This window comes from Suncus etruscus, chromosome 4 (genome assembly GCF_024139225.1).
Source record: "Suncus etruscus isolate mSunEtr1 chromosome 4, mSunEtr1.pri.cur, whole genome shotgun sequence".
In the NCBI taxonomy this organism is placed as follows: Eukaryota; Metazoa; Chordata; class Mammalia; order Eulipotyphla; family Soricidae; genus Suncus; species Suncus etruscus.
In genome coordinates this window covers 54,825,771-54,835,529 of record NC_064851.1, presented here as the reverse complement: position 1 = coordinate 54,835,529, position 9,759 = coordinate 54,825,771, and the positions used below count along the sequence as shown (strand labels likewise).

Genomic DNA, 9,759 nt, shown 5'->3' with positions numbered 1-9,759 from the left:
CCAGATATCAGAGGTATGGGAGGTGAACTACCAGGTCCCCTCAGTCAGAGATTCTGCTGGCATTTTACTCTACGCTGTTCACCAAGTGAGGCAGGTGGACCTTGGAAGAGAATAGTGTTTGGTGGCCAGGACCTCTTTTGGGCCTTTCTTCCTAAGGAATACACAAGAGATCAGGAATTGGGGTGGGGGGGAGTAATACAGGGAAGCTATGCTCTCCAACTCAGAAGGAGTTGATGAAGCCCATATATGCATTCAAGAAGCCCATGGGATCCTCTAGCTGTGGATAGTGGTAATGTGGTCATCCAGAATCGACACTGTGGACGCGGCAGCGTTTTCCTGTACAGCTACAAAAATTCTGGAAAGGAGTTCACAGGATTCATTGGCCCATAGACGAAATGAATGGGAATGTTTACAAAGGTCAATGCTCCAATCCAGCACCTTCTAAACTTCTTCCTCTGATTGATGTACTGCAGGAGACTGTTGATAACCAAGTTGCCATCGTTGTTGTGGATCCCTGCCCACATATCCCTCAGCTCGCTCTCGGAGAGGCGCGTGTATGGCCCGAAGACTGGGGTGAGACCTCGAGAGAAGACAAAGAAGCTCATCAGACGTGTGAGGATTGGTGAGAGCACACCACCATCTTTCAGCAGCTTTTGAAGGAGAAGCCGGTGAGTCTCAGGAAATATACCTCCATTGGACAAACAGAGACTCTTGATGGTAAGGTGGCCAGATCGATTCTGCTTGAACCTATAGAGCAGCTCCTGAGCAACAATATCTCCAATGATCATGAGACAAGAGATTGATTTTGCAGTTCTGGAGCCCCAGGTGCCTCAGAAGCGCCTCCACAATGCTGGCCTGCTCAAATATGGAAAAGTGATGTAGTCTCGGTTTGTCACTGAAGCCAAAGCCCAAGAAATCGAGGGCACCCACCCGATGAAATCTCAGGGTCAGACCTTCCCAAATCTTATACCAATCATAGCTGGATGTTGGAAAACCATGTAAAAGCACAACTATCTCAGGACTTCCAACCACACCCACAGAGTCTTGGTAGAAGATGTGCAGCCCCTTATAGGTGAAAAATTTGCCTGATGACTTCCATGAGTGAAGCGTGGGGGAGAGCTGCGGGGGTGGGATGTGCCGGTAGGCTGCCAGCAGGGTCACAGTCAGCAGCCCCACCTGCACCCACCACTCCCTCATCCTGATTCCCCCCACCTCCCGTCCCCATAGAAGAAAATTTTTAAATACAAAAGCAATTCCTCTGGCAACTGTGCCTAAGAAAATCAAGTACCTGGGAATCAGATAACAAAAAAGAGAAAGGACTTAGATGAATCACTAGCAAATGAATAAAGACACAAGGAAATGGAAACACACCCTCCGTTATTATATTGGTTTGATTAATATTGTCAAAATAGCAATCTTCGATCTGGGAGCGGCATGGCCCCCACTGAGGGAGGGGAGCCGGGCAACAAGGAAGCCCCCAGCACCGGGGCCTCCAGCACCCCGATGGGTCACCCATTTCACCCCAGCCCTGCTCACTCAGGTGCGTTCAAGAGGCAGGGGAGGCAAGGCTAGTCAGTGACACAGCCCACTGGGCGGGACATGGTAGCCCAGGTAGCCTTACCAAAGAGCTTTTCTCTTCTCATCAGTCCTTTTTTACAAAACCACGCTGGTGCAACTGTTGTTAGTCTGCCATGATATCATAATGCTCATAAGTATAGGTTGCCTCTAGGAAAGGAAACGGGTTGTGCAACACCCGCAGAACAATAATACTCAGTATATATCCCCTATACAGTGCTCATCACCATATAACGTCTTCTCTAGAATGCTCTATACACAATCTATTCCAGGTAGCCTTTCACCAGTAGATTTTCCTCACCAGACAATATACTGTTTCTTATTGGATTTTACCCACACATTATTTATATTTTTCTTGATAACTACAAATATTATTACTATGGGGTTTGCCAGATTGTGATGCACCTAATTTTTCATATATTTTAAGATTTTTTTTTAACTTTCATTGATATCAGGTATCTCTGTTGTTCTGGAAGTGCTATAACTACAATATCAGTGCTGCTTAGTTGCATTCTTAAAAGCTGACCAGACTTTCTTTAGAGTAATTAGGTTGATGTCATTCAGCATATTTGTGAACTTCCCTAGTAGGACTGTCATCAGAAGATCAATAATATAAAAAAGTATATGATCATTGTTGTTTTCATTTGATCTCCCTGATTATTAGGGATGTGGAGCATGTTTTCTTGTGCCTCTTGGCCATCAGTGTTTCTTCTCTCCATTTTTGATGGGGTTAGTTTTTTTCTTGATAATTCCTGTAAGTATCTTGTATATCTTACATACTAGCCTCTTATCTAATATGTATGGGGTGAATAGTTTCTCCCATTAAGTAGGTGACCTTTGTACCCTAGCCACTGTTTCTTTTGAAGTGCAGAAGCTTCTTTTTTTTGTATAAATAATTTTTCTTTTTTTTTATTTAAACATCTTGATTACAAATAGGATTGTGATTAGGTTTCAGTCATGTAAAGAACACCCCCCTTCACCAGTGCAACATTTCCACCACCAATGTCCCAAATCTCCCTCCATCCCACCCCACCCCACCTGTAATCCAGAAAGGCTTTCCAGTTCCCTCATTCATTCACATGTTTATGGTAGTTCTCAGTGTAGTTATTTCTCTAACTTCACTCACCACTTTTTGTAGTGAGCTTCATGAAGTGAGCTGGAAGTTCCAGCCCTCCTCTCATTGTCTCTAAAGATTGTTGCAAAAACGACTTTTATTTTTCTTAAAACCCATAGATGAGTGAGACTCATCTCTCTCTCTCTCCTCTGACTTATTTCACTCAGCATGATAAATTCCATGTACATCCATGTATAGGAAAATTTCATGACTTCATCTCTCCTGATGGCTTCATAATATTCCATTGTGTATATGTACCACAGTTTCTTTAGCCATTCGTCTGTTGAAGGGCATCTTGGTTGTTTCCAGAGCCTGGCTATTGTGAATAGCGCTGCAATAAATATAGGTGTGAGGAAGGGGTTTTTGTATTGTATTCTTTTTTTTTTTTTTTGGTTTTTGGGCCACACCCGGTGACGCTCAGGGGTTACTCCTGGCTATGCGCTCAGAAGTCGCTCCTGGCTTGGGGGACCATATGGGACGCCGGGGGATCGAACCGCGGTCCGTCTCCTAGGCTAGCGCAGGTAAGGCAGGCACCTTACCTCGAGCGCCACCGCCCGGCCCCTTTGTATTGTATTCTTGTGTTACTAGGGTATATCCCTAGGAGTGGAATAGGTGGGTCGAATGGGAGCTCAATTTCCAGATTTTGGAGGAATCTCCATATCACTTTCCATAGTGGTTGGACTAGATGGCATTTCCACCAGCAGTGGATAAGAGTTCCTTTCCCTTCACATCGCTGCCAGCACTGATTGTTCTCATTCTTTATGATGTGTGCCAATCTCTGTGGTGTGAGATGGTATCTTATTGTTGTTTTGATTTGTATCTCCCTGATGATCAGTGATGAGAAGCATTTTTTCATGTGCCTTTTGGCCATTTGTATTTCTTTTTTTATCAAAGCGTCTGTTCATTTCTTCTCCCCATTTTTTGATGGGATTAGATGTTTTTTTCTTGTAAAGTTCTGTCAGTGCCCTGTATATTTTGGATATTAGCCCCTTATCTGATGGGTATTGGGTGAATAGTTTCTCCCACACGGTGGGTGGCTCTTGTATCCTGGGCACTATTTCTTTTGAGGTGCAGAAGCTTCTCAGCTTAATGTATTCCCATCTGTTTATCACTGCTTCCACTTGCACGGAAAGTGCAGTTTCCTCCTTAAGATGCCTTTAGTCTCAATGTCATAGAGTGTTTTACCTACATGTTGTTCTATATACCTTATGGTATCAGGTCTGATATCAAGGTCTTTAATCCATTTGGATTTTACCTTTGTACATGATGTTAACTGGGGGTCTATGTAAATTCTGGTACAAGACAGGGCTGTCCGCTCTCACCACTCCTCTTCAACATAGTACTGGAAAAGCTTGCTATAGCGATCAGGCAAGAAAAAGATATCAAGGGAATCCAGATAGGAAAGGAAGAAGTCAAGCTCTCACTGTTTGCAGATGACATGCTACTCTACTTAGAAAACCCTAAATACTCTACCAAAAGGCTTCTAGAAACAATAGACTCATATAGCAAGGTGGCAGGCTACAAAATCAACCTATAGAAATCAATGGCCTTTTTATACACCAATAGTGATAGGGAAGAGATGGACGTCAAGAAGGCAATCCCATTCACATTAGTGTCACACAAACGCAAATATCTTGGAGTCAACTTGACCAAAGATGTGAAGGACCTATACAAAGAAAACTAAAAAGCCCTGTTCCAAGAAATAAGAGAGGACACACAGAAATGGAAACACATACCCTGCTCATGGATTGGCAGGATTAACATCATTAAAATGGTAATATTCCCCAAAGCATTGTGCAGATTTAATGTGATCCCTTTAAAGATACCCATGACATTCTTCAAAGAAGTGGATCAAACACTTATGAAGTTCATCTGGAACAATAAACACCCTCGAATAGCTAAAGCACTCCTAGGGAAAAGGAAAATAGGAGGCATTACTTTCCCCAACTTTAAACTGTACTACAAAGCAGTAGTTATCAAAACAGCATGGTATTGGAATAAAGACAGGCCCTCAGATCAGTGGAATAGGTTTGAGTTCTCAGACAATGTTTCCCAGACATACAATCACCTTATCTTTGACAAAGGAGCAAGAAATCCTAAGTGGAGCAGGGAAAACCTCTTCAACAAGTGGTGCTGGCAGAACTGGTTAGCCACTTGCAAAAAAAAAAAAAAGCAGAAGCTTCTTACTTTAATTTATTTTCATTTAGTTATCTCTGCTTCCACATGTTTGGACTGTGGTGTTTCCTCCATGAACATGTCTTTAGTGTCAATGTCATGGAGTGCTTTGCCTATGTTTTCTTCTCTATAACATAGATTCAGATCTGATGTCAAGGTTTTTAATGCATTTTGATTTGACCTTTGTACATAGTGTTAGATAGGGGACCAAATTTGCTTTTTGGTATGTGACTGACCATTTGTCCCAAAAACACTTGTTGAAGAGGCTTCCCTTACTCCATTTTGCATTTCTTCCTCCTTTGCCACAGTTAATTGATAGTATTTCTGGGAATGATTTTCTGAATATTCAAGTCTATTTCATTGATATGTGGGTCTGTGTTTATTTCTGTACCATGTGTTTCAATGATTTCTGCTTTGTAGTACAAATTAAAGTTGGAGAAAGTGATGCCTTACATCTTTTTTTCTAAGGGTTGCTTTTCATTGGTCCTCAAACTATGGCCCGAGGGCCACATATTGTATTTGTATCTGTTTTGTTTCTTCATTGCAAAATAAGATATATGCAGTGTGGGTAAGAATTCGTTCATAAGTTTTGTTTTTACTATAGTCAGACCCTCCAATGGTCTGAGGGACAGTGAACTGGCCCCTGTTTAAAAAGTTTGAGGACCCCTGCTTTAGTTACTCATTTACATTTATTGTTCCAAATGAATTTCAGGATTGTTTGATTTATTTTTTTGAAGATTATCATGGATATCCTTAAGGGGGGTTGCATTAAATCTGTATAATGCTTTGGTGAGTATTCCCATTTAATTGTATTAATTCTCCCAATCTATGAACAAGGTATATATTTCCCTTTCTTTGTGTCCTCTTTTATTTCTTGAAGCAGCATTTATAATTTCTTTTGTATATGTTCTTCACCACAATGAGATATCATCTCATGCCACAGAGACAGGCACATATCACAAAGAATAAGAACGGCTGTAAAATCACCCCAGGAGGCATGGTGAGTCCTAAAAGTAGGGTCAAGCATGAAATAATCCAAACCAGGTCGAGAATGAAACATGTGTAGTTTGGTAGTCTTCTACCTCATATGAAGAGCAAGCTACCTTCAAGAATTGTTATAATTGAGTGCAGAGACCACCCCCAGAAGTAAGAACAGAGGGAATAAGGACAAAGTAAAAGCAGGTAGCACAGGTTATCCTGAGCCTGGCTCAGCCAGGTTTATGTATAAAACAATCTTTGTTTTTGGTAAAACCAAGTTGTAAACAAACAAATACAATAATCAGGTATAATATTTGTTTTGGGTAAAACAAAATATAATCTAACAAACAACCAGTGATGGCATGGATATAGTAAAAAAGGAACTTTCAATAACTGTTGGTAAAAATTCTATAAAGTTCAACTTTGCTGGAAAACAATATGTATATTTATCAAAAAAAATTGAGCTCTCATATTATCTAGCAATACCACTCCCAGGATATACCCTAGGAACACAAAAACAGAACACTAAAATGCCCCCTGCACATCTATGTTCATTTCAGCACTATTTACATTAGCCATAACCTGAAAACAACCCATATGCCCAACAAACAATGAGTGGCTAAAAAAACTAAAGGTATGTTACATCCACACAATAGGATACTATGCAACTTTTATGAAAACTAAAGTCATGAAATGTGCTTATACATGGATAAACGTGGAGACTATCAAAATTAGTTAAATTAGTCAGAGGGAGAGAGACAGAATAGTCTCACTCCTCTGTGTTATTAAAGAAAAATAAAAGACAGTATGGTAATAATACCCAGGGACAATGGCAATATGGGCCAGAAGGACCAGCCCATGATATGAAGCTTTTCACAAAGAGTAGTGAGCACAGCTAGAGAAATAATTTCACTAATAACTACTATGCCAATGATAGTGAAAGAGAGAGAAATATAATATCTATCCCTAGACAGGCAGGGGTTGAGGAAGGGAAAATGAGAAACATTGGTGTCAAGAAAAATTTACACTGGTGAAGGGTGGTATTCCTTTGATGACTGTAACCTAACTATAAACATTTTTGTAACCACAATGCTTAAATAAAGTTGTTATTATAAAGAATTATATGATCATAGATTCAGAGAAAGCATCTTATAAGGCCCAGCATCTGTTCGTGATAAAACACTCAACAAAATTGTAATAAAGAAAATTACTTCTATTTAGTCAAAGCTATTTATTACAAGCCCATTACAATCATCATGCTCAATAGGGAAAACAAAAAGTCTTTTCTTTAAGATCTGGTACAATAAAGTTTGTTTTCTCTTACCACTTTTATTCAATATAATACCTGTAGGACATGCGATAGCAATTAGGCAAGAAAAAAGTATCAAGGGCATTCAAATAGGAAAGAACTCAAGCTTGTGTAATTTGTTTGCAGGTGACATGACACTATATTTAAAAAATCTTAAAAGACTACAAAATAGCTTCTAGCATCAATAGATTTCTATATCAAAATATCAGGTTAAATTTAATATGCAAAATCCATGGCTTTTCTATACACAAATAATGAAAGAGAAAAAAGTGTTATTAATAAAACAATCCCATTCACAATTGCACCTCATAAATAAGTATCTCAGAGTCAACTAAATAAAGACCTCTGCAAAGAAAACTACAAACATTGCTCCTAGAAACAAGAGATGTTAAAGAAACGGAAACACATACCCTGCTCAAGTATTGGGAAGATTATCATCACTAAAATGTCAATATTTTCCAAAGCATTGTTCAGATTCAATGTAATCCTTATAAAGATAGACATGACATTTTTTAAATAAACAAATCAAACATAGTTGAAATTCATATGAAATAATAGATGTCTACAAATATAGCTAAAGCAACCCTTAGGGAAAAAAAGATGAGATTGATCATCTTTTCCAACTTCAAATTTTATTATAAAACAGTAGTCATTAAAACAGTATAGTATTGAAATAAAGACAGACACATCAATGGAAAAGGATTTAATATTATGAAACTGACTCTCAATTACATGATCAATTAATATTTCAAAAGAGACAAGAAATACAAAGTGGAACAGGAAATGTTTTTCAACAAGTGTTTTTTTTTTAATTGGTCAACTCCATGCAGAAAAGTGAACTTAGACCTCTCTTTAAGTCTATGCACAAAAGTCAAATCATAATGGACTGATAACCTTGACACCAGACCTGTAACTGTACCTACATAGGTAGGTAGAGCACTCCATGACATTGAAACTATAGGCATTTTCAAAGATGAAAAACCACTATCCAAGGCAGTAGAAGCAAATATAAACAAATGGGACCTCAAATGAACCTAAAATGAGATCTCAAACGAAAACATAACTAGAATACAAAGGCTATCCACTGAATGAGAGAAACTATTCACCAATACACATCTGATAAAGGTTTTATAAGATATTCACTGAAGTAGTAGATCTAGTAAGAAAAAAATTATCCTAGAAGCTCAAAATCAGAATGTAAAAAAAAAAAATCCCTCTGCATTCCTATATCCATTGCAGCACTACTCACAATAGTCAGAAACTGAAATAACTCAATTGCATAAGAAGAGATTAGTGGGTAACTATTAAGAAAAATGAAAGCATGAAATTGGATTATACATGAATATATATGGAGGGATTATATTGAGTAAAATGAATCAGAAGGAGAGTAATATACATAGAATGGTCCCATTCATTTATAGAATAGGTAGGGTAAAATAGTATGGTAATCATAACAAAGACAATAGAAATAAGTACCACGAAATTCATTCCATGGTACAAAGATTCCCACAAATAGCAGGAAAGTGCAGTTAGGGCAGAGAAGAAACCATATCCAGAGAAGAAATAATTGGAAATTGTCATTCTGGATAAGAATTGCATTCAGAATTGATTTGTGAAAGGAGATAAAGTGATAGGTATAATATGCCTCACTAAGAATATGGCAAACCGTAAAAGGGGATGGAGAAGGGAGTATAAGAGAGAGAAGGAAAGAAAGAAAGAAAGAAAGAAAGAAAGAAAGAAAGAAAGAAAGAAAGAAAGAAAGAAAGAAAGAAAGAAAGAAAGAAAGAAAGAAAGAAGAAAGAAAGAAAGAAAGAAAGAAAGAAAGAAAGAAAGAAAGAAAGAAAGAAAGAAAGAAAGAAAGAAAGAAAGAAAGGAGGAAAGAGGAAGGAAAGGAAGGAGGAAGAAGGAAGAAAGGAAGAAAGGAAGAAAGGAAGAAAGGAAAGAAAGAAAGAAAGAAAGAAAGAAAGAAAGAAAGAAAGAAAGAAAGAAAGAAAGAAAGAAAGAAAGAAAGAAAGAAAGAAAGAAAGAAAGAAAGAAAGAAAGAAAGAAAGAAAGAAAGAAAGAAGAAAGAAGAAAGAAGAAAGAAAGAAAGAAAGAAAGAAAGAAAGAAAGAAAGAAAGAAAGAAAGAAAGAAAGAAAGAAAGAAAGAAAGAAAGAAGAAAGAAGAAAGAAAGAAAGAAAGAAAGAAAGAAAGAAAGAAAGAAAGAAAGAAAGAAAGAAAGAAAGAAAGAAAGAAAGAAAGAAAGAAAGAAAGAAAGAAAGAAAGAAAGAAGAGAAGAGAAGAAGGAAGGAAGAGAAAGAGAGAGAGAGAGAGAGAGAGAGAGAGAGAGAGAGAGAGAGAGAGAGAGCTGTCTGCCCCATTGGCAGGCAGTGGGAGGTCATGATAGAAATGGGCATTGTTGGTGAGAACTGTGAAATGGTGAAGGCTATTGTACATTGCATGACTGAAACTTAATCATAAATAACTTTGTTTCAGTGGGATATATACAACTGTAGTAGGGAAAAAAAGAACTAAGAAAAAATAAAGTAATCCCCTCAAGGATGAAAGGAAATGGTTTCCTTAAGCCAGGAGTGATTCCTGAAGTTGCAATCTGGAATTTATCCTCTC

At 38.1% G+C, this 9,759-nt stretch overlaps 1 pseudogene; it reads right to left on the bottom strand.

Annotated features, from left to right (window-relative positions):
* Window positions 1–220: 220 nt before the first annotated feature.
* Window positions 221–1,197, bottom strand: LOC126006743 (mesoderm-specific transcript homolog protein-like; annotated as a pseudogene).
* Window positions 1,198–9,759: the final 8,562 nt, after the last annotated feature.